Here is a 6,000-nt window from a genome sequence, read left to right on the forward strand (position 1 = left end):
TCACATATCGGGAATTTTATCCATCGATTTTGTTCCCATATGATTCCAAAAAGACAGGACTCATGCAGTTTCGTCGCGAAAATTAAAACAAATCCTGGCTCATTTATAGGCTGGTTTACAGCTCGGCCTCTCGGAGATTTCTGACAGGACTGTATTTTAAATCGGGCCGAAATTCTAATATTCTACAACGGAATCCCATAGATCCCGCTTACACATATGGAAGGGGAATTTGCAAACAAGCTCCTGATCTGTAAACTAGCCTTAAAGAACGTGATGACCGAAATCCGAACAAATTTACCCTCGGTTTGAAACTGCCTTAAACTCGATTTTGTTCATCTGATTTATAAATTATTTTATAATGTTGTCGTTTTTTTACAGTAAATGATTTCGCAATATTCAGAATTATTCAGACAGACTTTAAATGGTTCTTAATGTTTCGAAAAGAATCAAACAATGGAAAAATATGTGGTAAAGCAGATTTGAAAAAAAAAGAATTACCTACTTCGAAAGAAAAAAAATTAAAGCGAATCTAATCTCGAAATTAGAATTTCTGTCCCTGCGTTTCATTTTTTCAATGTTGAGGCCTGACCTGATTTTCAGGATATACCTACTTGCCTACCAAGTTACCAGTTCCGTTCAATCCACGAATGAAATTGGTCAAATTGTAATGCCTTCAGAATAAGCAGAAAAAAATCATTGAAATGAAACTGTACGAAAAAATCTCCCGTTGTCACCTGTTGTCATTAAGAAGTCGATCCATACCTAACGGCATAGATAGCATTCTTAAAAAAGCAACACTAATTTTTTGATGAGTTTCGTCTATTTTCTTTGTAGTTGGTTTCAGATTTCTGTCTAAAATATTGAATTTGTTAGAATAATTGGAAGAATCAACGAAAAAACGGGACAAATCGAGGATTTCTTAGATTACGACGGGACAGCACAATAAAGTCTAAAAAACGGGACTGTCCCGTTAAATACGGTACGTATGGTCAGCCTACTTATGTTGCACTTCCGCGTATTCTTCACTGCAGATGTCAAATTGTTTACGTTGCACATTTCCGTTTTAAACGATGCGATTGTTGTCGTGGCAGTACTTTGTCCGATCGCCTTTCCCGTTGCAGATGGCCATTTAAATCGCTATATGATGACTGCCGATGCCATATGTTATTGTCCAAAACCGAATATTCGAGAGAACTGTAGAACACATGCTCAAGTCTATAGCTGATATCCTTATTACAAAGACCGTGGATCCTCAAGGGAGGATCTTTATCTCGGGTCGTCGGCCCTAACCGCAAAAGAGATTAATCCTCTCAGCTGTTCAAGATTGCTAAGCCACGGCCGGCCGATTGTGTCTACGAGCGAAGACGCCTGCAACGTACCGTTCAGCAACGCCCGCTGGCCCCGTCGGACGAATATAGTCCACATGGCCGCTCGCCTCGTTATTCCGGCTAGAGTACACTGGCCGCACAGCTGGACAGGAGTCGCTGTGCTGACTATTCCGGCATCAACAACGAGCAGCAGCGGTATGTACCGGTACAAGAACTAGATCTAGGTCACAAATTTACACACAAACTTATTACATCGAACAACACGCCACAATTAGGAAAAATAAAATGGTATTAGTAATGTGAAAGTTCCCAGTGTTCGCTATTGTTTACCGTGAAAAACCCTTCATTACCCAGTAGTGAGCCGACCTTGGGATTACCGGAGAGTCTCATCCCAAGTAGCACAGATCAGATCGATTTGGTTGCAGCAACTCCAATATGACTGGATTTGGTCGCATATGAGTCACAGTGACTGATATGTGACAAGTGTGCTACTCGGGATGTGTCCTGGTGTGGCCAAGGTACTGCTAGTTGTCGAGTAGATTATTACATTCTGTACGATGTAGTGTTGACGGTGAAGGCGAGAAATAAATAAATGTATGGTGAATATCAGGTTGGGGTGAAGCGTTTGCTCATGAACTACGCCTAGCACTGTCTCGATACTTGTCTGAAATGGCAAAAATATCAATCATCATTGTTCATTCTTAAAGCAATAACGACATCACGAACAACCTACAAATATTGCAGCATACTTTTCTCTGGTAGAGGGGTAGATTTCTTATCCACACTTCTTAAATTGAACAAATTTCACCCACCCTTATTTGCGATGAAGTGCTATGAAATGGCGAAACAACCTTGGCGCAATTATTGTTATACATTTTCAGATGATTAATTAACCATAGTGTCTCTGAATGAATAAAAATATCACCATCAGATTAGACGCCTGGGACAGGAAAAGTTATTTTGAAACGGCTTAGGTTCGAGTATGAATTATGTGAGAGGGATTGATACTGGTTCAAGATGCGAAATGAACGAAGGAGGTATCCTTGCTTGTAGGATAATAAATTGGCGCATAAATAAATTCTTGAACCGAGGGCAGCAGTTTATCTGTGTCGCACTTAATAAAAATATTAACTCAATATATTAAACCTAAATTAGTTACTGCTGTTGGAGAAATTTTCTTATCTGAGTACACCTTCGAACGTTATTTTACTATCGCATAAGACAACGGATTAGAACACCATTACATACAACATCTCTAAATAAGGTTGTACAATGTACATAGCTCTGTTTCCTTATGACCAGAAAGCCAGAACGACTCAATTAAAAGTACCGGAGAAGTAATCTCTTCTCAGCTAATATGGTTCAGCCGATGTCTTCGAGGCAACAATAAAATAAATGAAGTGAGATAATTGTGAAAGATAACATTATACTGAAATAATTATGCGCATACCTTATTAGATGTGTTTAATTTACTTCCCCCTTTGTTGCTCAATCCATAGGAAAAACTCTTAGAAATACTGCTATTGCTGGTGTAAATAAAATATAGAAGAAACCTCATCTCCACATTCGTTGGATCTCAATCACCGAGGAAAAATCCTTTTCTCCCGCAGTTTATGGTTACCCCTGCTCACGGTGAGTTTCTCAATGAATTCAATTTCTATCTGAGTGCTGGTCATTGTTGCAGGCAGGCGCTTCTCGGAACATGGTAGAGGATGTCGATTGATGCTATCGTGTAGCGAGTTCGTTCAAAGGGTCTGATTGGGTTTTCATTGACCAACCTCGAGATTAGATTTGAACACAACAAGAACCATGTTGGTGCTTATCGACCAGCAGCGCAGCGGCCGGATATTTCTGAACCATTCAGTTAATGTTTGAGCTAAACGTCAATCAAGCGGTGGTCAATGATGTGGGGGAAGAAATATAAGAGGACATTAGCAGATCTAATACTTGGCATTAAAAGTGTGTCGACCGAAGTGGCCTCGGGAGAAAAAGGTTGTGGGTTGATTAGAATAAATGATAAGCGGGAGGAACCACCTGGAGCCAATCTTCAAAACAATCACTAACCTTTGTGAACCTGTTAGTCCCACGAACTATTTATTTTCGAATTTACCAGCGGGTCAAAAAAACCTACCTTTTGTAGCTCATAATTTCGTCGCTAGGTGCCACTCCGTAACAAATATTTGAAAATGAGCATTGGCAAACAGTTCGCGCTAAAGGCGTTTATAATCGTTTAACATGCAGTATGAAGTAGAATTTCATCTCACCGTTTAGAAGTGCAAAAGCGATGTATGATTTCATGAAATTTAGCAGATTAAAGTAAAAGTTGTTAACTTTTTTTTAGGTCGTCCGGGTTTTTTTTTTCAAGAATCCAGTAAGAAACCTTCGTTTTATTCGGTAGCTAAATTGCAAGGAGTATATTTCTATTTCAATCAGGAACAATAATCAACATCCATGTGCCCTGATCCAATTTCAAATCATGCCAATAATTTATGTTGATCGACCAAAAAGGCGGACACATGCACGTGGGCATTTGTGTCCATCAATAAAAATAAAAGGAATTATTTATGATCTATTCCTTTCAGCTTTAGTTTGCAGAATTTCCACTTGCCTGTATGAGGAAAAAAGGAAATGAAATGTTCCGGACGAAAGTTCGTTTCTGGTAAATAAATGCACCCTTCAGCTATAAAAGAAAAGCAGTTGAAAAAGGAAAAGTTTTCTTCTACTGATTCGGTTTCTATAGGTGTTGATTGTAATAGGATCAATATTACCACATGTTCGAACTTCCTCCTTCTGCTTCGAGATGTGAAGAATAGAAAATAATGTTTATTGGGCTGGCTACTACTGTTTACATAAGTTTCCACGCTGATACTTTTCCCTTCCTCTTTAAAATGGGTGCTAGGTTGCAGGAATGTCCTTTGGCTTATAACAAAAATTGCTCTCCGCTTATTTAAAAAATTTGCTATTGACCGATTAGAGGTCCATTTTAATCTCCCTATTCCAAACCAATAACAATCGACAGCAAAGAATTGAGGCGCAATTGTTTTGTTCCTCATTTTTGTGATTTTCTCTAGTAGTGGGGTTGCTCACAGCAATAAAAACAGTTATTAAATTAAGCAAAAAAGCATTCCTTTTGTGAATATTCTCAGATATCGCTCAGCTTCTGAGACAGCTCTTCTGCAAAGCGCTTAGTATCTGCCAACCCAATTGTTCTAAAGGGAAATTTATAATTCCTCTGGAAGTTCTTTTAGCGATTCCTCCATAAGTTCTTCCAGGAAATCTTCCGGAAGCACCCTCACGAATATCTCCGTTAGTTTCTCCAAAACCTACTTCGGAAGTTCCTCCACTAGTTCCCCCATGAATTCCTCCAAAAAGTCCTTCAGGATATTCTCCGGAAGTTCCTGCATGAATTGCTTAGGAAAGTTTTCCAAACATTCATTACAATTATTTCTTCATAAGGTTGTTCGGAAGCTCCTCCGGGAAATTCCTTACAAAAATCCTCCAGAAATTTCTCAAAGAATTTCTTCATAAGATCCTCCAAAAAATCCTTCGAAAGTTCCTTCGAGAAATCCTCTGAAAGTTTCTCCAGAAGTTCCTACAGGAATTCCTCTGGAATTTCCTCCAACAATTCCTCCGGAAGTTTCTCCAAGAATTCCGTCAGAAATTTCTTCAGGAATTCCTCCGGAAGTTCCTCCAGGAATTCCCATGGAAGTTCCCCTTGGAATTTCTCCGGAATTTCCTCCAGCAATTCCTTCAGATTTTTTCTTGAAGTTCCTCCTGGATATCCTTCGAAAGTTCCTTAAGGACTTTTTTCGGAAGTTCCTCCAAGAGTTCCTCTGAAAGTTCCTCCAGAAATTCCTCCGGAATTTCCTCTAGCAATTTCTCCGGAGTTTCCTCCAGCAATTCCTCCAGGGATTTCCTCCGAAAATTTCTCCGGAAGTTCCTCCAAGACTCCTTATGGAAGTACCTCCATAAATTTCTCCGGAAGTTACTATAGGAATTCCACCTGCTCGATCCTCCTTGCTCGCTGTGCACCTCACCTTCTCGTCTTCCCTTCAGTTCGCCTGGTTATTGTCCGACATTCTGACTTTGTGTTCGGTTTTCCGCCGTCTTCCGATTTTCGCTGTGTGAACGATGGTTTCATCAGTACCCGCTAAGCTGCGACGGAGGTTCTTCGTTGTTTAGTTGGGAAAGCACCTGTCTAGTGTACTGGTTTTGTGGAATCAAACCCCACCGAAGGAAGTGAAGTGAAGTGAATTAAAATTAAATCTGTCACATGTTGTGCATATGCATAATTCGAGTTTCCGACATAGTAATTAATACCATCCCGGGTGGCTCAATACCCAGAATATAGGCAATTAACTTTGCATGAACAGTTGAGTTCCTTCAATCTTAATCTGAACAGTTTTCTTCAGTTGAGAACACATTCTCATTTATATGGCTTCACTTGTGATTCTCAATTCTCGTCCGTTTGTCACAACAATACTCAGCAAACTCAATTGGTCAATTGGTTTCCTGAACATTAAACAAAAATAACACACCAGCCCGAAATTCTGTTGCAATTGCACAGGATCTGAAATCTTCATGTACTTCAAAGTGGTTGGGATATAATTTATTCCAATAAGCTACTTAATGCTTACCTAATGCAAATTGCAATTTAATGTTAATGGTTCTT

Source organism: Armigeres subalbatus, chromosome 3 (assembly GCF_024139115.2).
Source record: "Armigeres subalbatus isolate Guangzhou_Male chromosome 3, GZ_Asu_2, whole genome shotgun sequence".
NCBI lineage: Eukaryota > Metazoa > Arthropoda > Insecta > Diptera > Culicidae > Armigeres > Armigeres subalbatus.